This window comes from Tetrao urogallus (assembly GCF_951394365.1).
Source record: "Tetrao urogallus genome assembly, chromosome: 5".
Lineage (NCBI taxonomy): Eukaryota > Metazoa > Chordata > Aves > Galliformes > Phasianidae > Tetrao > Tetrao urogallus.
Window position 1 is genome coordinate 37,451,118 of NC_136818.1, and position 26,587 is coordinate 37,477,704.

The 26,587-nt window shown below is 40.0% G+C and overlaps 1 protein-coding gene across 3 annotated transcripts in view; it reads right to left on the reverse strand.

Moving 5' to 3' along the window:
- ANK3 (ankyrin 3) overlaps nucleotides 1-26,587 on the reverse strand; it is a gene marked incomplete at both ends in the record, with an annotated part of 196,778 nt that overhangs the window by 144,645 nt on the left and 25,546 nt on the right. The gene's annotated exons all lie outside the window — the stretch shown is intronic.

Below are 26,587 nucleotides of genomic sequence, written 5' to 3' on the forward strand. Positions count from 1 at the left end.
TAATGATCTGTTTTGTTTAAATGTATTAAATAACACAGAAGAGGAACAAAAAAAAAGGGGTCTTAGGTTTCCAGCTCTCCCTCAGGACACCCATGCAGGTAAGTGCTCCCTAGGGGAAGGTCACTGCTCTGAAACAGCCAACTCTGTGTCTCCACACTAACTGGCATCTGAAAGACAAGCCCCACACAGGCAGTGCATCTATAGGACATTTCCTTGATGGACCTAAAAATACCTTTTTTTTTCTTTTTTAATTTCCCATCTTAATTACTTAAATCTCAATATTCCTGAGAGAGGCATTCTGTACGTTAGCAATCTATTCTGATCCCCCCTCCCCACTTCTTCTTTGTAATCAATCCCAACATGAAATGAAGATGAAAATGAGCTTTTGATTCTACACTGTCTTGACAAATATCAAGAGAACAGCAAACATGGGACATACATCAAAACGGCCCAAACATCAGATGTTTTTGCACTCAGCCACAAAGACTGCAGCCCTTCTTGTGTATCTGACACAGGCTTTCTCCCCTAAGCTTTCCACAGCTCTCTGTTGTGTTCCCTTATGGATTTCCAATCTTCCAATCTGTCTTTCCAATCTTCAAACCCAGGCCTAAATTAAAATCACAGTTCATAAAGTGTTTTAATTTTTGGATATATACACCTCAGATGTGCACAGCGCTTTGTTCCAGAATAGCAATAAGACAGTATTTCACAAATAGTGGATTTATGAGAGTACCAGCATGATAACACTTCTTCCCCCCCCCCCCCCCCCCCCTTCCATTGTACTTCTTTGGAAGGAGCTACTCGTGCTTTTAAGAAATGCATAAATGCAGATTGTCTAATGAACATACCACATTCCTAATTACACATACCACAGTGTAAAAAATCAACTTGACCACAAAGCATGCAAACAAACTAGCAGCTACAGGTGGCCTGCAGCCCAGAGCAGGTTCCCCCAGCTTGGAGCTCATTTTAGCAACTCTCATCCCAGGGCTGACTCTGAACTGAGCTGAGGCTGGACAAGGTGTGCAGCAGCAGCACTGTATGTCCCAGCTCTGCTTTACTCAAAGGTCCTCCAGTCCCAGTGACATACAGCTGTAAGGCCAGAGACTATGTCCCTGTTGTGAAGAGCAGTGTATGTGTTGAAAACACATTAATAGGAAAGACTATGTTTTAAATCAGTTGGATATTACCTTAAGCTTCTACTTTAAAACAGAAAATGTTGATGCTGACTCACACTAGCTAATAAATATTCAGTATCTTTTCTGCAAAAATCTCCCGGAGAAATAACAGGCTATTTATCGTCAGTAAAGACAAAATCTGATAGCAGATGTTACATTGACTGTCAGCCCGGGCTCAGGCTGGGCTTCTCCATGGAACTAGAGAGGGTTATTCCATTTAGTGGACCCCCACAAGCATTATTTTCAACGTGCATAACCCCTCTTCCATACTGATGGTATTTTTATTACTGCTCATCTCTTTTCCCTTTGTGTTCTGCTTACAGTGGCTTCTTTTTCAGATTAAAAATCCAGTCTTTTTTTCCACGTTTAGAGCAGGGTTTTGTTTTTCACTCCATCTTTAACAGTAGCTGTTGTGAAGGGAAACCCCCAGCAGGTTCCCATTGTGCCAGAGCAGGATGCATTCTGGCTTGAGTCCCAACTAAAAGATGCTAACCATGCCTAACATTTGTTGTGGGGGGAGGCAATGACCTCATTTTAAGTGAGGAACTTACGTTACTTCCATTTGGAAACATGCTCAGTAAAACTAGTCCTACAGCAGCATGAGATGACCTGAGAAAACAGATGATACAATTTCTACTTATTTTGATAAGAGTGGGCTTACTGAAACTGATCGATTTTTTCTTTGCTGCAAGGCTGTGATGAGTGTGAAGCATACACTGGAAACTGAAGGTCCTCAGCATTTCTTAAGATTTTGTTCTTACATTAATTTAGAATTTTCATTCAGGCAAATGTTATTGGAAAGGGATGAAACTTTATTTCGATTTAATTGTACTGACCAGTTAGCAGCAATGACTGAACCAAATGACATAAACAGGCCATGTGATCTTCTACAGGAGATTCTCCATCTATTCTCCCTGCTACCCCATAACTATATATGCATGAGAAAATTCCACTTGCATCTTCTTCAACAGAAAGGACGTTGGTTGGCTTGGATGATAAATTGCCGCTCTCTGTGCAAACAGCTACAGCTTTATGTACCATCCTGCCATCCATGTTTTCTTTTGATAAGAACGTGACAGCCTGGGGCCAACTGCTATCTGCAATTCTGCTTTTAATTATCCTTCAGAGAGATGCTCTTGGGATCCCAACCCTAAACACAACCACAGGGCAAGAGGAAATGCTTTTTTCCTACTGCCTGACAATTCAAAGGATACATCCTTTGGCTAAGAAAAGCTACCTTCTTTGAATTTGACTGCTGAATGAGAAATCATGTCATTATTGTCAAATACCAAACAGATCCCTCTACTTGTTTGGCCCATCATGCAATTTAATCATCAGCTTTCTTTGATCATGTTATTGTATTGCACATGATAAATTAACCAAAATATTCTATTTACTATGTTTCTATAACCAATCCTGTTCTAACTATATGATCTGATTTCTGTAAGTTAAAAAAAATACAGTTTTCAGGCTATGTGAAACCTCTCTTCTTGGTCAGACTACAGTACCTCATTTCTGCCACAACTGTATCTGACTCCATAACCAAGTGTACTTGCAACAACAGGGTCCCTACCCTGTGAGCAACAGTCTATCTAACAAGCTTTTATAGAGAGAATAAAATATTCACTCTCAGTTGCACACATTTAAGTCCAAAGTAGAGCTTAAAAGGTGCATTTTAGATTCAGCTCCTACCTTCAAGAAATCTTCAATCAAAACATTAGAACATCCAAGAAAAAGAAGTCTCTTCCCTATTGAACCATAAGACAAAATAAGGCTGACACAAAGATTTAGTATGCATCAGTGTCAAGATCACTTGCAAACTCCTGGTGGTCTCTGCCAAATGCTGAATCTGTGCTCAGTTACCACTGGAAATGAGCCACCTGTGTTGGAGCAGATGACTGAAAAGGACCCAGAGACATTCAGGCTGGTGCACACAAGGAAATTTCTCAGCTTCCAGGGCAAGAGTGGTTTGTGTGTAATGACAAATAGCTCCTGCAAAACTGCACTTCTAATGCACCCCTCCTACTGCACAATTTGCTTAGACTTTATGCACACGGTCTTCTCTGGCAGACACTAAATAAATCTAGCCAGTTGTGTGAATTGTGATGAGACTAATCCAGCCCCAGCTGTCTTTAAATGCCTGAATGAGTCCTTCCTGAGAGAACTCAAACACAGGATGGAAATGGAAAGTAGCTGTTATACCTTTCAGTTTCTACAAAGAGCAAAGTGTGTAATTTTCCAAGGCACAAAAGACATGCAAACTTAGATGGGAAACACTTGCCTAACATCCATGCTACATGGATGTTATGTTCAAATGTTATACATGTTGAGAATCTCACTCAAGATATCATCTCCTTTTACCTGTCACCACAATTACTTTGTCATCACTGATGTTCAACACAATTCAGAACAATTTACCTGGAGTTCTAGCAAAATCAATGTCAAAGCCCAACAGAAAGCACTTGAAGTGACATCAAAAGAATCTCATAAGACCAGTGTTTGGACAGGAGGCAAAGGTCTGTGTAACTCAAAATCTTCACTGCCAGCTTGCACAGATGCAGTTTTGAGACTTTGAAACACAGTTTTAATGTGTCAGCTTCCCCTAAAGAATTTACAAAAAACATTTACAAGCATGCATGTGCTGAATTAATAGCACCAAAACCAAGGTCCTAATTTTTAAGAACTACAAATCAACATACATCTGCAAATAAACACAAACAAATGTTCTTTTAATGAGAAGATGCAGATCCTTTTACCACTGACTTTTCAGCTGTCAGACTGCCCTGAATTAGAATGCAAACTTGGATGACAAAGTAAACTGGGACACACTGTTCAAGAGCACAAAACCAGAGTAATCACTGTTTTCACCAGTGAATCCCTGCACTGCACTGGGAGTGAGCAATGAGCCGAAGAACCATGCTCTTTGTGATCAACTCAAATATATCATCAATGAAAAGCATCCGATATAGTTAAGGGCAAAAAGATTTCTGCATCTAAAATTCAAGATTTATTCTTTAGTCTGACAGCTTCAGCTTCTGAAAGTTTGTTTCAAACTCTGAAAAGCAACTCCTGGGTCTGTGATGACTCATCTCTTACTCTCTGAAGTTTTTTTATCATGCACTTACAAGTATAAAATAAATAACTGACTTTCATAACTGCTACTGCAGTCACAAAGAGCTAGAGAAGATCGGGATGCGCTTGGAGGGTTTCTTCTTATGTTTATATTCACCACAAATAACAGCTCATAAGGCGAGGTATTGCTATTTTCTCTCTCTCAGAAACTGAGTACCCAATGAGCATGGAAGGAATTTCAGCACATCCTAGGCTCAAATTTAAATTTAAAGCCATTTCCACACCAATGTCACATTGTTCAGATAACAGAGGCATGAGTTGGTCTACCTTGCATTCTGTGTGCACCTGATTTTACAATCAAGACAGGTGAGGAAAAAAACAATCACCAATCCTCTTCAAAACATTTTTAAAGTGTACTTATTTGTAATTTCAGATACAGTCCTCTGAAGTTAATGGAAAAAAAAAAAACCTGAGTATGAGCCTAAGTCTGGTAACACTGCTAATTCTAAGGAAAGATTTTATTCACATAAAATGAGTTCTCTGCAAAAATACTATGTAAATATTCTTCAGTCAGTTGCAGTGATGGGGAAGTTGGTAATAAAACAGAACAAACTAGTTGTGCATAATACAACTATTCCCTAAACCGTACCCTAATAACACTATAGTAAGTGAGCTTTATAAACTGTAAATGGGTTACCTAACCTCTTTTGTAGCTAGACAAACTATTAAGAGCTTTCCTAGGAATTGGAAGTTCCTTGCTCTGTTTCTACCTTTCCATTTCATGCCCACTTTTGAATGTATCCTTAATTGAAAACCAAAATAATTCTGCCTTGGAAGCATTTGAATGGCTACTTGCAAAGCCTATCTACTATGGTTTAAAAGCTTTAATACTCCACTCAGGATTCTCACAGGATTCACAAACCTCTACTGGTTTCTTAGTGCCAACAGCCATTAGAGGTTTGCCAGTAGGGGTTATAACCTCAGAAGCAAAGAAGCTCTTCCAATTTACACACCTGAAAACCTTGTTAAGGAGAGTCCTCTGGCTGGAAAACCCCACGTGCTCCACGTGACTGAATCAGAAGGATCAGGGGGAATTATCTAAAAAGCTTTCAAGTACCAAGAGGGCTTCTGGGGCAAGATTTGCAACACAGCACATAAACTGCATTCACAGTCAGTTCTGTAGGGCTGGTTAGAAGCACCACGTGAGCTTTGTAACAGCAGTTTACCTTAGCAGAGCTTGTAACACTTCACAGAACAGACTGTCCTGACACCTCTTTGTAGATTCACTGTGAAATATATATATATGGCCTAGCCCAACGAGATGCAATCAGTGGAACCAATAAAGCTAGAAATTCACTGCAGATTTGAAGATGCCATTTTTGCACAGTCACTTTGCAGTAACAGAACTGAACCATCATTATTCTGCCCTTCAAAGCCACTATGCACTAAAGGTTTGGAGTCCTTTAGGAGAACGCTGATGACCTGGACATCAAAGGAGGTGCTTCAAGATTCTTGACAAAAATAGAAGTAACAGAACTGTCTGAACATTTCACCTCTCCTTAACCTTTTGAGTTTGTTATCACCTGAGAATCAGCACTGTTTCTGAGCAAGATAATTAAACATATTTGGAAACTAATATTGTTTAATCAAATAAAATAATTGTATCACCTGAATGAGTAAACAAACTGGGCTAAAAAGTTTTCCTTCTAGTATTTTAATAAGCATAAACTTAGAATTGGCTTTTACTTACAGCATTAAATTGAAGATTAGTTTATTATACGCCTATAGAAAGAGGCTATGGCCAACTGCTACCTACCAGCCCTATAGGAATTTCCCCTAACATTTGATGAGAGAATAAGCCATTAGTATGCAATGTTAATTAAAAACATTGCTTCTGAACAGCAAATCTACAAGATAAACAAGTAATGACGTAGATCACATTTCTCTCTTACACTTAAAGCACACATGACAACCTACAGGACATCTATATATAAATGGAATGAGAATTAGAATCTACCATAAGCGTCGTCAGCAGAACACTTGCAAATATATTCCACAACCCTTCTCCATAGCTGAATTCCATTTCTAACAGCTACATTTTCAACAGGCAAGCAGTGCATATACTAATGGAAGCAACAGCCTCCATGCACAAAACCCCATAAAGCAAGAGCAAATGGTGCCCTGCTGCAGCACAGCTGCAGACCACACCATGCCAGCCCATGGCTCAAGGGCTGCAGAGTTTCCCTTCATTCTGTTTTGGTTGCTGTGACACACCATTTGTCAGGGCAGCACCGAAGGCTGTACCGCTGAGGCTCAAAAAAAGCATCAGAAAAGAGGTTTATCATCAGAAGTTTGGTATTACTGCGTGAAAAGACACGCAGAGTGTAAATAATGTAAATAATATCTGCAGGACTGAAAAACAGAAGAGTTTAATCAAGTGCCATAACGCATCACAATCTAATAAAATCTTCTTCTACAAGAGAGTCGTTTCACAAAGAAAAACCCTGGGATAAACGTCTTCTCAATTTTGAAATTCCTGGTGGCAATGAATTTTCAGACAAGGAGAGTATCACCAGAAAATGCCCAGCATTTCCAAGATAGATTTCAGCAGGGAATGACAACCCGGTTCTGTGTTGACAGGAGGTGAACCAAACCATACATATTTAAGAGAATTCACTACTGCATTGTTCCTGAGCACAAAGCTATTGCTGACATGGAAATTAGCTAATAAACTTCTGGGTGCTATCATCAGTAATGTTTCCAGCTACAGAAAATACTGCCGTGAACTGATGTTTCCAGAAAACTTGGCACTCATCAACATTAATAACTGGATACCACGCTTTCTCAGGAACCTGTATTTTAGTTCTCCAGCAAAGCTGCATTGCTTTGGTTGCTCTAACTTTGTGCTTTTTAACTGCCACGAATAACTCAATCCACGGAGACCTTCAGAGGCCAGTTCCCAGGACACGGATGCCATTTCACAGCAGCTTACTCACAGCAGGAATTTTTAAAGCACACAGGGAGCACCTTGGAGGTCACTGGGACTACCCCAGAGAGTAAGAGTGATACGGGTGCCTCCTTACAGGTCACTACCAGCACAGTAGTAGCAGGCTCCTTTTTCAGTTTTAATTGACCTATGGATTATCAGTAAAGCAGCTGCATTATTTGATAAAGTAATCATTAAAAATGTACTTATCACCAGGCATTTTATTATAATTTTTCTCCAAAATATGCAAGATGGGCTAAAACATTTCAGTGAAGAAAACTTATATTCACCGAGGTTAGTTAAGGCTCCGATCACAGAACAAAACGTTAAGTTTCTGCAATTTAATAAGCACCTTTATCTGTAGAGTGCCTTGAACAGAATGCAGTTATTCAGGAGAGAAACAAATACTTCCACGTACCATTTGACTGCTGCTGCAGCCTATACCACAACCCGACTGTTAGAACACAACATACACAAGCCTAAACATACCTCTTCTTACGTCCACTTTTTTTGTTTCATACAATTAAAGACTTAAAACATTAATCTAGAAGAACTCAATACACAGATCTCACTCAACGCAGAATCTTCAAATGCTTACTTGTTCTGAAAAGCATTCTCCCTCTTCCACTGCCATTTTCTGTGGCCAGATATGAAACCTGACGATTCAATTAGTTAACATTTTGGACACTGCACAACTGCTAAAAATAGCAGCCTCAGGAAGTGTTTTTCTTTCTCCTTCTTTTTTTTTTTTTTTTTTTTTTTTTTTAAGAACTAGGCACAGGGACTTGTTAGCATTCCCTTGGCTATTTAAATGGCAAAGGACAAGTGTTTGTAAGACTACGAAGTTAGTAACAGAGCGTGTCCCAGGATTCCTGGCTCACTTACCATATTTGCAGCCTCCAATCATTCCCGGTGCATGCAATCATGATCTGTGGAATACCCAAAATAGCTGCAACATCAGCTGATCAGAAAACCACTGCTGCTTGGAATCACTAGTGAAACGAGCTTTTGTCATTCTGCTTATCAGCTCTTTCTAATGCAGACTACTTTGAACTATTTCTAAAGGAAACAATAACACCATTTTACACTCTGTGTGTTTTGAATGCCACATATGCCAGCCTCCTACTCCACGGTAATTTTATATTTATTCAGATTTTCTGATGACTAATTGTTATAGATTTACATTGCTGGTTCTAGAGGCTATTTTCCTAACTAGAAGGCCTGTTTCTATGTACTTCAGGTTCCAAAATTCAAGAGGTAAAAAGCTGTATCAGTAACAAAACTGTTTTGGAGGGATGGAAGAAAAGTGCAACTTCAGCAAAGCAGACTTTTTCCTTTACAATGGAAGCTATTGCCAACAGCAGGAATTTACTTGCACGCTTCCCTGCAGCTCTTGTGAGGGAATGAAATGTTTACCTGTCCTCAACTCTCTGCAGGCACCTGCACAGCACACACTGCTATGAGGATTCACCCTGCCTGTGTGACAACCCACCACAGGCTGTACCCTGACACTGCTACAGCAGAATAAGGGGTAAGATGAGGACAAAAATAACAAAGCTGTCCTGTTTTGCCAGAGAAGCTATGTCCAGAAATCCAGAAATAGAGAAATATCTACACAAAATTTCATGAGAATAACTTCAGATTTCCACGACATTTCTCCATGTCTGCAACAACTCAAATTGAGCTGCAAGGCAGCAGCTTATTGCTCTTTGGTTATAATGCAGAGCTTGTTGCAAGTTACCTGTGCAGTCTTTTGGAAAGCAAAATATGTGAGGCCTAGATGCATTGATAAGGAATAACATGGGCCACACGCTCAGGTAATCTAGCCTGGAATGGCTTTATTAATGTCACTGACAACGCTCTCCAGTTATTACCAACAACGCACTGCTTCTGCACAATTGTGCCTATGGCATTTCAGTATCTATGACTAAGATCCACTTCTGCCAGTGACTAAACACTGTTAACTAAAGTTAACAGCAGTCTGCAGGGGTGGAGGAGAGCCTTCCACCTTAATTTAAATACACGATGATGACCAAGTCAGTTCAAATGACTTTACCTCCCTGACACATCAGTGGCACAGTTCCCTGCAGCAGAGATTTCAATCACATCTACCACAGCTACTGCAACGATGGTGCTCTCGTGAGCTACCCCAGCAATACGCAGCAACCTGAAAAATGCAATTTCTAAAGCTGAATTTAAAGTCACTCAGTATTCTGAGGACTGAGAGTTATCATTTCAAAATGCTAAAATGAAACATCACAACCCTGGAGACCCAAGAGCATACAGCTACTATCCAGTAGTTGAATTTTCATTTCTGAGTGAAAGAACCAGGTGAACACCTTTGAAAACCCACTTAAGAGCAAGAAAAAAGGAAATACAATGATTTCTGTAGTGGGATTCAAGGAAATCGCATGGCATTTCAAACTTGCAGAGCAGTTCTTTGTGTCAATGAAAGTGTTAAGTTGAGCTATTTTATGGACACTCACAAGAGCCCTGTCAGCAGACGCAGCCCATTGCAGCATGGCAGCCCCTTGCAACCAGGCTCCCCTGAACTGCAGCCCCTGCTGGGCACCGTGACTAGGGACAAATAACTGGCAACCTGGCAGCTCTCCCAGAGATAAAGCACCAGTTCCTTGGAAAGGAGCAACAAAAATTTTTTGGAAAAGGATTCAGCAGCCTCTGCGTGTCTGGTTCACCCAGGGGCTGTGCCATTCACCCCTTGCGCAGCCCCCATCCTGTGCCTGCTGCCAGCAGGGCCTTGTCCGCAGCCCACTCCCCAGCACCTTCCTGCCCACAGCCTGCGGGTGCCAGCTGCCACAGGCCCTTTGCCTTCAGCTCACCAGCTCCTGGCTCTTCAGCTTTGCACACATCTGTTGACATAAGTGGATGATCAGCCCAGATCGTTGCCTATTAACAATCCTAGGTCAGGTTGTGACATCCCCACAAGAGAAGATGCCTAATCGTCTCTCCATTAATTTTAAAAGGACGATGATCAGACTTAGAAAAGAACAGCACAAAAAAATTACAAGCTTGCAGCACCAAAAAGTCATCTAAGCATGCTCCCCTCCATCAATTCAGCTCTGACAGCTCATGTCATAAATCATAGTGACACTGTATTTTTTTTTAACCTCGTGGATCAGTTTTACAGAGTTCAGGATGAGATCTCACATGCATGCTATTAACGAAGGGCAATAAGGGCGTGATACAAATGGCAAATCAATTTGTTACAGACCTTGGAAAAAAAATTCAGGATCTTCGGTTACTCTGCATCCTGAATTATGTGACCTGCAAATTCCTACAGTCATTCTCAGCTTGGGAAAGAGAAAAGGCCTTGATCAGAGTCACGTACTAAGTAGACACGTAAGAAAAAATCATCTCGACAATCAATCTTCTCTCTACCCCGAAAAAGAAAAACCTAACAAAAACCCTTTACAATCTCAGTTAAATGCAGATTTGGTACAGATGGAGGGCTCTTTTAAACAGAAGAGTGGAAATGTCCTTTTACATCATCACTACTCTGCTCCCAAACCAGATGGAGTGCTTATGATTACTGGCTTGGAAGCAACTTACAAACAAAGCAACACATGGCAGAATTCAGCAGGAAGAAAAACATGGTTTGACATGAAATACAGACAATATAAATAATCTTCCCAAGAATGGGAAAGACAAGCTAGAATAGTTTACAGTGATCTGTGACTACTGATCCAGATTTTACAAGGAGGATAGAATTTTTCCTGTAACTGCAGTGAATGATAGATATTTCAGACAGTTCTGAAAGGTAAAGATATAAGAAGCCCACCAGAACAGAGAACATAGCTCTGTGGTATTTCAGGCATCCTTTCAGAGAGGGAATGGTTGACAATTACCGATGCCTTCTTATGCTGCTTACTCCTACGGAGTCGTCAGTTGTAGGGACTTCGTATATCTCAGAAAGCAGTGATTGTATCTGAGATACAGAACATTAATATCTAAAATCCTTCCCTAATCACTAAAAGCAGCTAACGTGTGCCTCAACCAAGACTTTACGGAATCACAGAATCGCATTTAAAATGCGATTTAAAATGGCATTTCAAGTGCAGGTAGTACAAAGGCTACATACAGCACCTAGCTGTGCAGGAAGCAGCTCTCAGGGACCCACAGGCTGCAGGTTCACATGCCAAGTCAGAAAAGATGCAGACTGCATACAGTGAAAGAAATTAAGAACCTCACCAGACAAACTGCTCCATTCCTCTAAGAGAACCCCCCGATGTCACACTCCTTACCTCCGTGGATCTAGATTCTAACAAGTTACTACTTCAAGAAAAGCACATTTACTCATTGTGCTTCAATTATCAGAATCATGGCTACTGAGAACATACAGGCACAGCAAAATAAATAAATCAATCATGTCCTAGTTACAAAAGAGTCAGCATCATCTCGGTACAGAACCAACATCTATCAGGAAAATACTATGCTTGCTATACTACCATTCAAACGCTGCCAGCCCAGTTCATTTGCTATTAGAAAACAGCCACATAATTAAGCAGAAGCATAAAATAAAGAGAAATTGAAAAAATAAGGATAGAAAAAAGACCTCCACATATTAAGTCAAGGTCACACAGCAAGATGAAAATACTTTTATTTTTTCCTAGAGAATCTTATTTCTGCTCTTTCATAATATATTGTTCCTGAAGAGGAAGTAGCTACAAAAAAACAGTAAATCCTTTCGTTGTTTTCCTTTAGCTATTTTTTTCTCTACTTTGACAAGAGTGATGATCTGCCATCATCCCCAAATAATCTGAAGCTATGCAGAATTAAGAAAGGAAATCCTGTCACTTCTGCTAACAATGTTTAGAATGTTTCTTTAAGGGCTTTCCAAATGACTGAACAGAACGCCCACAGTCTCATCCTATTCTTCCTCAAGAGTAGCTAAGATCAAATCTGAAAGACTGAAATATGACCATTTTTAAAGGATAGCCTGAAGTAATTTCACAGGTCTCCAAATTCTTCAAAACAGCATGCCTCTAAACCAGCCCTGCTGTGATCTGTGAAATTCAGCATGTTACAGATATTCCAAATGAAATGCATGCACCAAAGTGCTGCAGTGTTTACTCTATCAAGATCCGTAACAGCTCCCATTACTTTACCATCAGCACTCTGCCTCCCCAGGACATACAGCAGGGCAAAAGGGCTCTCAGGATTAGGGGCTAAAATAAGTGCTACATGCATGGCATGAGCGGTATGCACAAAGAATGTGAATTGCTATCTACAAAACCACTTTAAATTCCACTTTTTAACCCTGTATTGTTCCCTTATCCATCAGAGTACAATTACATGACTTGCATTCCGCCCTGCTAATCTCAGGCTTCGTTGAAGAGCACTTTTTGTTTCATTTTCAAGCCTTATTTGAAGTTTCCATGCTCAAATTCTAAAGTTCCTCCAACTTTTAACTATCTTGGATCTGGAACACCAGCAGACTGTTCTTCAGAATAACCTTGTCCCCTGTGAACAGGAAGAATTCAGACCAGGTGGAATATAGACTGTTAAATAAACCTGAACTTCCTGTCCAAAATAGATCATTCAGGGCTTCCACTGCTGCGACTTGAGCAATTTCTTCTCATCAGTAGCATTAGCTCACCTTTTCAATATATTGATTGACTGTACATGTGAAAGAGGTACATCTCCAACCTCTATGTTTCAGAGACTCAAGAGATGATTTTGCAAAACCAATGCAGCAATATCACAGAAATCCCATAATCAGCCACTGTATGAAAATGAAACACAGATAAAATTTTTCAAGGCAACTTCTTACCATCAACACCACTCTATGCTCTCCAAATCATAAAGAACTGAAGAGAGCAGCAGTTTTCATTACATCCATCCTCTAAGGGCCAGGAAGAACAGCCTCAGTTAAGCCAGATAAAATTATTTGGCTATATTATTATTTCCTTCTCTCCCACTGATGCAACCTTCACCACCTAGCATACACCCATGTCATTTATTTTTTTCCATGGAGAACACCTCAACAAGCCTTTGGAAAAGCCTAGGGCAATAAAGCTGCGAGCTGGAAGAAGTGTATACATAATCACCACGATGAAAATCACACAACCGACTCCTGGACAAATTGACTTGACGCCATCATGCTTAAAAAGTAACTACTAGAAGCCAATTAGGAGGGGGAAAAAACAAAAGTCAGAGACTCCAGGCAGCTCTGTGTTTAGTAAAACCACAGACCTTACATGAACTGTCAGAGATGAGGGGAAGAAGAAGGGCAAAGTACTATATATGGCAAGCACAAGGAGACATGGCAGCAAACCTTCCTAGATCATCTTGAAGCATTGCTGATGATTGCAAATTCTCTGCTGATTAATCAGATGGCTTGTTGCTTGCCATGAGTCTAGTTTCAAGTCATGCTGAAAATTGGGATTTTGTACAAAATTGAAAATGCCAACTGCCTTACTCTTCCTTTGAAATACTTCACTGGAGCACAGAATCCAGAAAGTGGAGTTTCCTTGGATCCAAGCAGCAATGCACAGCATTTTCAGTAAATAGGGAACTATTTTTCTACTCTTTAAATAAATCAATAAATACTACTAGTGAGCTAATGAAATCAGTGGCTGGTGATTGTCTCCGCAGGTGTGTGGGTATACAAAAACAAACACATTTGTAAGAATATACCAAAAACTTAACTTAAAAAAATCACAGGAATATTTCATGAAACACAGTCCATTTGTATACGGCAGCCATGTGACAACTTGGCTTTCAGTCTGAATCCCATTTCTAGCAATATTCAATATTCCAGTATTGCCAGGAGCAAAGAAGTAATCATAAGATTCATGGTGACAACAGCTAAGTATTTTGTACTAAAATTGAGTTAAGCACCCGAAATGTGACTGCTGTCAAATCAGCTGTTCCAAACACACCCTCTCTCTGTTATCTATCTTTTAGGCTTATTCTGAACACAACTGCAATACGAAGCCTCAGAACTGCCAGATGGTTTCAAAATGCTCAGACATGGTTTCTGCTCAGAAGAGATTTCTATCATGTACTACGTTCCAAGAACAATATTGCAAAAGCTGTAGTTGGCCAGGATATCTGATAATGGATTGCCTTCACAACAGTTTAGTCGAAAAAGCAACTCCACCAGCCATCAGTATTAACTATTGGACTATCCTCGTGACTTTCTTTGATCCTCCATCTAAAGGAACTATCCCAATGGAAACAGACATAGGTTTTATTCAGAGAAATATCAAGAACAGTATTCAAGTTTATCAGCTCATCACAGGAAGAATGCTATGTGAGATGTCCAGAGTCTTGTGAAATGAACACAATCTAACCCATCCATCACTTAAGGTATAACATTATACATGCTTATTAAGACTTTTTTTTTATTGATGGTGCACTGCATTATTCAATGAAAGAAAAACGGAACCACTGGATTAACTATAACTAATGATTTTAATCTGTTCTTGAATGCAATTAGGATACTTCGATGGAATAGGATTATGACCAGGGCTACTAAGCAACAACTACCCTGTTAGTCATTCTAGATGTATAGACTATGGCCAAATTATACTACTGTAAATACACGTGCCAACACAAGGTAAAGCTTCCTAATAATACAGCATAATACAGGGCCACAGCTTCTGTTCTGCAGAGCTTTGTCTGTAAAAAAACCATACAGTCTGCCCAGTAATGGGCAAAAGGTTGCTACACAGTAAGCATAAGCTGTTACTAACATCTTTTAACAATTAAAATAGCTCACAAAAAAAAAAAAAAAAAAAAAAAAAAAAACCCAAAACCCACCATCAACATGCAGTGAGTTCAGTAGGTTCCTCCTCCCAACTTCCTTTGCTAAGGTGCCATCGTTTCCAAAGAAAACACATGCTGGGGAGAAAGCACCATGAGCTGCACAATCTGAAGTGTGATGTCCCTTTTAAACATGGTCACAGCAAACCCTCAAGTGATTTCTCTTAATTTCTCTTTGAACTACCAAATGGCATAAAATCAAGGAGTAGAAAAATTATGAAATGATTTATAGAACTGAATTTCCAGCTTCTTTGAGGTCAGTGTTTTGGTCGAACATGAAACTGTCCCACAGTGTTGACACCACACTGAAAATTCTGGGTAGCAAGTACAAGAAAAGTTCCTGACTGCTTCCTTCTCAAATCTTAGGTGGGGTGGTAACATCAGTCATTATTGCCTTTTCTGCATTGAGGTCATGCAGCAATTTCCCCTAAACAGAGGAAAACAAATAAAAAGCACTCTTCTCATCAAGATCACACTGCTGACATACTGCTAGGGGATGAGGACAGTTAAGCAAATTACATTCCAAACAGGACTTACATTTGTCAGCACTGATGTATATAAGTGTCTCTCAGCTCTCTCTCACCATAGTGCTAGCAACTTGGCTAAATCTTAACACTATCCTTGAAGCTACTGATTTTACATCTCTTTATGTACATTACACACGATGGTGGCCATTAGCACTAAAAAGGAACAGAAGAGGGCAGCTTCAGTGCATCAATGCTTATATGTCCCTAGGAATTAAGGATAGGAGAGCAGGTGGAAACTATAGGATGTAAAATTCCTAAACACAGAGTTGAGCTTTCCAGACATGCAGAGATTTCATTGCACTAACTTGCAGTGTAATACATTCTAGCTATACCACAGGTATTTTATGCAGCAAGTTAACTTTCACTGTACAGCAAAGCAGCTCACCTAAAACTTATTCAGAAATTAAAGATGCCTTTTCCTGCCTTTGTAGGCAAATTACAAGAAAGATCCACACTATTAAAAGTCTTTATGAAGAATCCATATACTTGCAGTGCCTTAACTCACATGCACCATACTTTATATATCTAACAGTCATGTTATATTTATCAAAATGTATTTCAAACTTTATATAAGGTTAGAATACAGCTTAACTGTTCTTTTTGACCTGGCTTAGGTAGTTATAATGAGTGATTAATAAATCAGTTATTATACCAGTGAAAACAGGCTCGTGACTTTCTGGCAACCAGTTTCATACCAAATGTTTTGAACAGATGCACAGATGCACCTTGCAATGACAGCATCATCCATGCAGCCATGTTGAGAGCGCACAGCCATATTTTCATTCTCTAACCTACTTAGCTTTGTCTCACTCACAATGCATTTCTTTTCCTTGAGAGTAGCTGCTGTAGATAGCTCTTGAGTTTCCTTTCCTCTCTGTGAGCAGTTAATTCTTATCTGATGTTAAATAGCTTTTGCAGAGCTTCTGAAATTACTGTATAGCAGTAGTATTTCTCATATCTGTATTGCCAACACAATGCTTCAGCAAAAAGCAGTCCCTTGGCAGGACTAACTAGCTACTGTTCACACTGAATTATGGAGGAGGCAGCAGCTGCTATATTTAGGGCACTGAATATCTTCTTCCATTATAAATCTATTTTACAGATTTTGAAAGTCACGGCTGCCTTTTCTGACTGATCAGAACCCTTTTCAGCTGTAATTGACAAGCTGATCATTAAATCAGGTAACAAGAGAAAAAGGAATGCTATTTGCCTTAATAAAATAAAAATCATACATAAACACATCAAAAGGAACTGAAGCCCCAATAAGAAGCTGCATCAAGGCTCACTGCGTGCTGGGACTCAAGGACTGTCACGGGGAAGGGTGGCAGCCCACAAAGCCTGCTGAGATGGGGATCCTCCGAGCACCGCTCCTGTGACATGGGGAAGGGAGGTTGGTGGGTGCATGGCCTGGCTGCACCCACTGCTATCAGGAAGCAGCACGCACCCTGGCGCTGCAAGCTGACAACATAGGGCTAAAATCACATAAAGCAGAATACTCTTACCTTTTTCTATGGAATAAAAATCTCGAATTTTACAAAATAAAATGTTGGAAGACAACAAAAATCAGACATTTAAGGTGTTGTGTAAAACTTTCTCCTGGAAAGCACACCACAGTTACCACAGAAAAGATTTTCCTATTTATCCTACTTATGGCATTTGTTATCACTAAGCATTTTCTGAGCGAGATATGAATAGTTAAAATTTCATTAACACACATAAATGGCACTTCCTTACTTTCCCTTCACGCCCCACCCTTAAAATGCACAGTGGCATTGAACGTTACTTTAGTACACAATAGTTTATAGAGCAGCCAAGTGCTTTTCCCAAAATGATTCTCACATCCCAATAGCATGCTGGATTTTACTCACTAAAAATGAAACCACATCCTGTGAATTGCCAGGACAAGCCATTGAACCTGTATCTGTAATTTCTGTGGATAATCCCAGTATCAAAAATGTTCCTACATTTCCCAGTTCTTCTCCACAGCAGCAGCTAACAAGCTCTGATCGTTCTGAGGCTATCTCAGATGAGCCAAGGCTTTAATGCGGTTTTTGAGACATCTAAAATACATTATAAGTGTATCACTGATCCAACTTTTCTTTGGATAAAGTTCTCCAATAACTTACCTATTGTTTTTGTAATGGCATGAAATGTAATAGATCTTTTCAAAGACACTTCCCTGTTTAGACAAACAATTCTGTGCACATGCAGAGAGTTCATGTTTATCAACTGTCTATTAAAATATTCCCCAGTCCAATGTGTTCAACACACAGACAGCGAGGCTACTGAGCTGAGAAGTGCAGAATAGTATTGATCCTGAATTTAAACAAAGGAAAGTTATGGACCTCATCAAATGGCTTTCACTGGCTACAGGGCTAACAAACTCTCGAGACAAAAAGCGGGATAACCACAAAGACAAAGATGTCTTTTCACTATTAGAAAAGACTGCTCAGATCTGCATGTACCACTCCTGCTCTAAGTTAGAAAGAAGCACGTATGAATTCAAATACAGATTTGATGCAAACTTGCACATAATGTATTCATGCTGTCTAGCAAATATCATGTGGTCGGCAGCACACAAGTACTCTCTCCACAATAACACTGGATCTCATCTGAAATTTAACTGCAGCCAATTTAAGAGAAGGGAAAGACTTCCATTTTGATTGGAGTTGCAAGCAGCATCTTGGGGAACTAGAAGGCCTGTGGATCAGAATAAGAGAGGTTTACAAGCTCCTCTCAGTATCTGACAGGGAATGCCACCTAGCTATATAAAAACAAAACAAAACAAAACAAAACAAACAAACAAACAAAAAAAACAAGAGTAAAGCTATTTATTTATCTCTCCTGCTCCAGACTCACGTACCAATGAAATGAAGCTTTTTTCCTACCTAAAAAATTAAGGACATCTTGTCTCTTCCTACCTGCATACAAAGTGCCGTGGGCAGCACACTGATATATTCATTGGCAAAGAACTGAAGATCAGATTCCTGAGGCTATAACAAGAAACTACAGTCTCTCCATAATGTAGAGTTCAGCTTCATTTCCCGCTCTTCTCTTCCCTCTCTGTCTCACAGTACCATTATAAACTGGTCATGTCTGATTTACAGGGCAAATGTCTTTCTCCTTAGATGAGGGTACTTTTTCACAAAAGCTCAGCTCAAAGGCTTAGTATAATATTGTCTGCTAAAAAAAGTTTGCACTAGGTGCATATGTAACCTTTAGCATAGTTGTGTTGCATTTGGGTGGTGGCAGATGTCATTCTACAAGCTGGATGAGAAGACTTTTTCTTTTCAGATGGAAATAGCATTTGCATGATGAAAAATGAAGGAAACATAGATGCCTATGGCATTTTAAAGAAAAAGTCACATGCAAATTGATGCAATCTATTTTTAATTCCTAAGCACAACTAATGATATTATTATCAATATGATTGTATCCATCAGCATTCAGCAGAGAATTCTCTTGCTCCTACACAACTCCATGGAACTATTTGAAATGTAAATAGAAACAGGAAAAAAAGCTCTCCAACAAGGGCTAGTTCATCTATGAATATTAAACTGAAACAAACCCTCATGGGAGCTATGACAGACTGCTCCAGAATGGAAAACCATGTCATTACTAACATGAATCATATTTCCTAAAATCAGTGGGAAGAAAATGTTCTTTTATAAAAGCACCATCCGTGTGTTTAATAGCAAATCAGTATGGGTGACCCAAAGATACATTCGTTATTCTTGTCCTCATTATTAGGATTCTTAGCCAAATTACACAGAGAAAATAAACAACCATCATTCTACATTTTTGCTATCAATTACTTCAGCACTTGGATCCAATCTTACTACTTGCATACAAGGTCAGAAACTCACTAATGAAAAGCACAGAAAAAAAGAAGCAGAACAGGCAGGCAGATGGAGTTTTGCCTCTTGTGACAGTAGTGCTGGTGGATGTGCTGCTCCTGCCATGGTTCTGCTTTTTTTAGCCTATCGTGTAAAGCTATAGCATGTGAGAGAGTTAACTGTGATATCAGGAAAAGCACTGCTCTCTAAAAGAATTATTAAAAAAAAAGAAGGTGAACCTATTAGGATGATGTGTGCGCCTTCAAACATTAGTGGTTTCAGCATTAAATTGGTTTAAATTAGGAGTTAAATTTGGGTGTTGAATTTGGAAAAAGATTGTACAAATGTATTACCACTTAAAAATTCACTGGACATTAATGCAGCACGTGTCCCGCTGTATATGCAAATATATCTGTACATGTGTGAATTTGCATTAAAAAGCTCCCTTGCATTTTTATGCTGTTCTATTTTACTTATTACTAGTAAGAACTTGGATCAAGCACAAAACCCCTCTGCATCTCACAGACTCCAAAGATCTCAGCTTGCCTTTTGCAAACTTAGAGCAAAATGGATGCCATGGCCAAATTCCAGCTCGGGAATTGAACTCCCCCTCAGCCACTTCCCAAAGCAGTGGTAATTACTTACAGCATTCTTTATCCACTGACACCAGCTACTGGCTACCTGCTAGACATCTAGTATTTTCAGCAGCAGTGTTAGAGGTTCCTTATTTTTTGTTTGTTTTTACTTCACACTCATAAGAGAATACCAGCTATACACAACTAGCTACAAATTATGTTCTTTCATTGGCAAAGTCCTTCAAGATTCTTTCAATTAAAGCAAATGTGGTTTTTTGTTTGTTTGTTTGTTTTTTTTTTTCCTATTAAAAATGCAGTGAAATAATGGATAATGATAGAAATCACAATGAAAAGATGTAAACAGTGGTAACAGGTCAGTGCCACTGTACATTCATAACCTCATGTCCGCCTGCAAAGTTCATGCTAAGAGCTTTGGACATTCTACTAACACTTTCCATTGCTTTTCAACTCAGTATACCTCAAACAGGTCCCATATGATTGGAAATCACTTCTCTGTAATTTCAGCTCAGCAGTCAGCCAATAAGCCCAAACCCAGCCCTAGCTGGCTTAGTTTTCTAGCAGTAAAGAAGAACGGTCTTGTTATTTTTTGAAAGACACACCTAAAGCTATGTAATAAATATAAGCCAAGGGATAATATGGGAAACTTGTGGGAATTTGTGTAAAAATATCATTCCTTCTGCTTTGGGTACAGTTTTATTAGTGAGGTTTCAAGAACTGCAGAATAAAACACAACTTTGTGAGCTCCTCACACATACTGTACAGAAAGAGCAAATTGGAATTTGCGCTTTATAAATATATGTCTGGTTTGTTGTTTTTTTGTTTTGTTTTGCTTTTTAAGCGCAGTCAGCTGGCTGAGCTTTAAATAGCACCACTGTCAACCAGTTCTTTACAGCCCTCCAGCACAGGTGTTTACTTTCCTTAGGCTGAATAACAAACTCATTGGCATAAATCACAATATTCTGTTAAGCTCCCTCTCAGGGCAGCATGGCTATGAAATAACCTCTGGGAGGATATGGTCTGGCTGCATCGGAATGAACTATCACAGCCTGCACTCAGGGGTGCTGCATATCAACACACACAAAAGAGCCTGGTGCAGGCTGACAGACTGCTCATCATGGGTAGCTTCAGGGCTTCAGTCAAGGTCCCTAGAAAGGTCAGCCCATCAGCAGGGACATCACTGCTCCAATGAGGAGCCCAAAACAACTCCTGGAGATAACACTTTCCACTGAGGGATGTGCAGGACCTTGTTGAGATGCCATGACTTCTAGGTTTGCATTCTACTTCAAAGATGCTCAAAACATCTCAAAACAAAGATGCTCCCCCTTATTTGGGATATCTGACCTGAGGAAGTACATATGCTTCTCCATTACGTTGTACAGGCAGCATAACAACAGCAAAAACTAAACTATCTCAAAGAGATTTATGGATTTCATTTACCAGTTGCTTTTAACTGGCTAATGGGTTAATTCCCTCTCTGGCACAAAGCCCTTACTCAAATTATGTGAGACTTTGTAAGCCACTTTCAACAACAACAATAAAAAAAAAATCGGGGAAATAGTAAGCTTGTCCAGTTTATGTTTTTTAAAATAGGATATATTCTGTTGGAGTAGTATTTTAGATAGTCCCCTTGGAAAACAAAAATCAGCCACGATCAGTCCTAATGTTCTGTTTCGAGCAGCAGCCCAATAGATGCAGTAACATTTCCCTTCCTTTCCCACTCCACCCTGCTGGCTTTCCAGCCTCTGAATCATGGCTCTCCTTCATTACTGAAGGAGAACACCAGAACACCAGAGAATGAACACCAGAGATGCTGATTAGTGTCCCAGATACTTGATAACAGCAACAGTAATCAACACCTCTCCCTAAATCTGCCTATAGAGGAAGTTATGGCCCTGTGCTCTTGGATACAAGTTCTGCTACTGTGATCTATGGCTCTAATACTGCAGCAAGATTGGATTAGCGCAGAGCACTCTTCTTTAGTTATTCCTTGCCTTCTGCTAGTACATAGCATGTCTGTGCCACTGCTGCTGTCTGTCTACTGAGCTTCAAAGCGCTGGTTCTAGAAAATATAGCTCCAGCTACTTTTGGATCAGGCTGCCTGACAGGCTCCCACAGCCATCCCATGTCCCACAGAGCAGCCGGGGCTGCCTCTCTCATCAACAGAGCTTGTGTACGCAAGCTGCTGCCAGTAGCCAGCTCAACTGCTTTGAGACTTTACTGGGTTTTTGTTTATTTGTTGGTTGGTTTCAGAGCCACAGTGGAGAAATACTTTCCCTCAGCAAGCTAAGAACTGCACATGGACTTTCCTAGGGGAAACCACAATATGGAAGATTCAGGTTTTGGCCTCAGTTTTACAGATAGCATCACACATATGCTTAGCTATAAAGAGCCATCTCCCAGAAGCTTTATGGCACAGGTGCAGGCAAACTTCAGCCAATTCCTTCTATTTATTTCTTTGATATTTAATTTATAAACATATTCTTTTATATTTGTGCTCTGTAGCACAAAACAAGTCCCTACAAATTTGTTTTGTGTACCTCTAAAAAAAAACATACTGCATAGTAATACTGCAAATTGACTACAGCTGAATTTATCTTCACCAGTACAGCTTATACTGCACTATAAGACAACCAATTTTAAGACAACATCAATATTAGAAATCCCAGCTAGGTGCAGGAGCCTAATTGGATCATCTTTACTTTGCATTTTTTGCAGGAAGATATCAATTTCTTTACTTTTATAGGAACACACTGACAGACATCTTTCAGTAGACCAATGTGACACGCGATCAATAGTCTCAAAAAACCACATGCAATTATAGAACGCTTTCTGAGCAAGCATCCTCCTTCTCACTACTTATGTGAAGAGCACACTGTTCAAAATCTAACCAACGCAGTTTATCAGGTTTTGACACAAAATCTCTCTGGAGATTGGGATTCAGAGATCCATCTCTGAAAAGGAGCACAGCAGTGATCAGAGCTGCCAGTGAGCTTCCCATACTGGTTGTGCTGAGCTGTGGCATGGGCAGCAGTAGCTCAGGCCAGCCAATGAGGCCCCCTGCACCAGTAGCAGCTGGACGAGAGCAAAGGCAATGCTCTGTTCCTCTTCTGCTGTGTTCTGTGTAGGATGAGGAATAAAAGCAGCACAGCTTTGGTCTGTTGAGATCACCTCTTGGTGAGCACAGAACAGGCAGGCGAGTGCATACTGAAAAGCCAGCAACTCCCTATGCTTCACACTTGTCTCTGGCTGGCTCCAGGCTGAAGGCAGGCAGCCAGCAGCATGCATTAGGATCACAGATTTAGGTAGGACACTGCCTGTCTGAATAAAGCACAAGCATCTGAGAGGATCTTTTGCACACAGTAGTGAGAGGCACATTATTTCTTTGTGACTTAAAGCTCTGACCATGACTCAAGTGCCTTGGGAGTCACTGAATCAAAATGTCTCATCCAAGGCTTATCCCACCAGGGCCTGACCTTCCCTAAATGGTTCTCTCCAGGCTCAGGGCTATCCTCGCTCACATAAGCTGCAAACCAAAGACTTTTTGCCAAATCAAGGAACAAGGCCATATCTTTCTGGTGCCTGATATTCTCTTCAGCACAGAGAGGGGGAACATGAGAAGGCCCTTTCAGTGCCTAAGTCTGGCAAGGATGACTGGGGCTCCAGCATCCTGCTATCCACAGCCACGTTACTACTGCAGCATCACCTTAGTGACACCAGCAGTGAAAGAGCAGCCAAATGACCCACATTTGGAGGCAGGACCTACTGACCTGAGTGAGACTGCTCAAGCCCAGCATCAGCCAAATTAAGTGACTTCAGAAGAGCTGTTTTAGAGCTGTAAATGTGCTGACCAACATGTGCTGCTGTGGCTCCTGCTCTCCTCAGCACAGTGCGGAAGATCGATACAGCTCACTGCATTAAGCACATGCAGTACCTTGGGAGCCTGCCTTCCCCAGGCTATACAAGGAAGCCATGCATGCCACCAGGTCGGCGCTTCCAGAGCCTGCACATTTCAGCAAGATCTGGAGCACGAAGGCAGCTGGGGCCACTTTTCACGCAACGCTGCCTCTCACCCAGGGGACAAGGTGTGCGAAGGGCTGCACAACAGCTGTATTCTGGTTGCAAGCTCGCAGTCTCCAATTCCAGTGTAGGTATGATTCTATGATAGCAGTCTCTTATTTCCATCTCATTGACTCATCCCCTTTTTACTGCACAGATACTCCTTAGCTCTCTCTGGGTGACCCAACATACTCTATAATAATTACAGAAATCAGATGTTTTCCTTTTTTTTTTTTTTTTTTTTTTTTTTTTTTAAAGCAGCAGGAGGGAAAAATTCACCTATCAATAAATAATCCATGGGCTTTTAATGGGGTTTGCAGAAGAAAAACCAAGAACCATTAATCTGCGAACTCAGGATGAATTCTGAATAAATATAGGGAGAAATCAGTATTTGCAGGCTTGTACTTGAAACTTCAGCTTCTGAGATTGTGATGAAATGACAGGCCAGAGTTCACACAAGAAAAAAAAGCTCAGCTTTGACAGACACACAGCCAGCACACAAGGATGTGTCTCTACAGCAAACAGCTACCTTACAAAATGCCCTAAAGCCTCACATGCTATATGCAGTATGTTACTTCAAATGTCTAGTAATGTATTCTGCAGTACCCTCAAGCTTCAGGGCTCATCTGGAAGTCAGCATATAAGCAGCATTATCAGAAATGCAGAAAAACCCACTGGCAGAAAAGGAAGCCCTTTTTTTACACGTGTCCAACCAGTTTTTTGAAAAACAATTAGCCTATTTTTGGGAACATGGGATACTTCAGGAGGTTGCATCTCAACACTTTTCTCACACAAAAAAATGAAAGAGAATCGTACAACAAAGAGCTGTGAGCTGCCGCAACGTCTGCTATCTTGCATCAAACCCTAATGGCTGTTTTGAAATTTTAAGATATTTCTTAGAAAGACACAGCAGGGGAGAAGTATCAGAAATGACATTCACATCCTCACTGTAGACGCCCCAAGACATTTTTGAAGACTGAAAACGAATTCAAATTCGAAGTGACAAACTCTATTATGACTAGCGGAATAAATATTTATAATTAAACTGCTTACAGGGCAATTACTGAAATTTTAAAAATATTGTTTTTAAAAACAAAGTGAAGTCAAAATGTCTTTAAAAATATTCAGAAGTAGTGACTGAAGCTTCCAACCACCATGAGGACAGGATAGGAAGCACACAAGCGCATTTAAAAACAACCAACCAACAAACATGCCGCCAAATATTCACTCTTGATGCACCACTTTCCTTTTGGTCTCACCTCAGTATGGAAAACACCAATGATATCACACTCCAAAACCTACTACTCAAGAGAGGTATGATCTGATAAGCCCATTAGGAGTGTCTTTCTATGAACACTTGATTTGGTATTTCTTTCATTATATGGTTTTATTTTCTTTACAAAACACAACATACAGCTAGCACATAAAGGGAATAAGGTCATATATTGCTAAAGATAAACCCCTCGATATTTGCTCTTCCATTAAAGAGAAGTATGTTCCATGAGCAGGAGTAAATATCGCAAATCCCGTCACTGGCATTGCCTCTTGGGGAAGTCAGAGGGATTCAAATGTAACACCATAAAGATTTACACTTCAAATTCTAAGACACACTGAAGAAAATGCTCTTTATCACAAAGAACATGCTCTTCCCCAGACTAAGTCCACATCAAAATGGAAGTTCTAAATTTCAGTGAGAAGAAATATTAAGGCCAAAGATACCAGCTTTGTTTCACATTTAAGGGCATGAAATCATCCCTCTTCTTGCCTCAATCATGCAGGAAAAAAGAAACAAACAACAACAAATCCCTAATCCAAATGCCATCCTTTCCATCTATCCTTACTAAAATTGAAACTTCTCACAGGAAAGGCATTACAGAAAGAAAAACAGAATAAAGAAGGACAGGAGGAATAGGAATACAAAAGATGGAAAAGAAAACATCGAGACTAAGAATGCCGGGGCAAGTTTTGGATGAAAACAAAAAATGCAGAGAAATAAAACCATTTAACATGCACCCTACGTTATCTTTAGTTGCACGCAGCACAATAGAAAAAGCCTTTAAGAGCATTCTGAAAGATTTTCTTCTTTTTCTTCAAATCAAGCATGTGATACACAAAGATTGGTTTGGATGGAAATACACAAGGCATGGGGTCTGCAATACATCCCAGAAGACTGTTATTTTGAAAGCACTGAGCCTGAAGACTAAAACAGAGTTTATTAAGAAAACTAAATATTTGAAAGATGTCAAAGGATGTTTACAATGTGACAAATCTAGGGGAAAGAATGCTGGGAAGCACCTCAGAGGTGAAAATTAGGAAGAGGTAGCAGTGTCTTCTTTCTTTCCCTTCCAGCCTAATATTTTCAATAACAAGTAAATAAGTCCCCAGATGCACGAATGGCTGCCATCCAGGAAATGCATCTGCTGTGTTTATGAGATCTGCAGTTCATAAATAATTGCCAAATATAGAATTATTCACTTCAGTGCTATCAGGGGCTGTTTTATAAGAAAACAGAACATACCAGAATTACACTTATGAGGCAGATCAATCA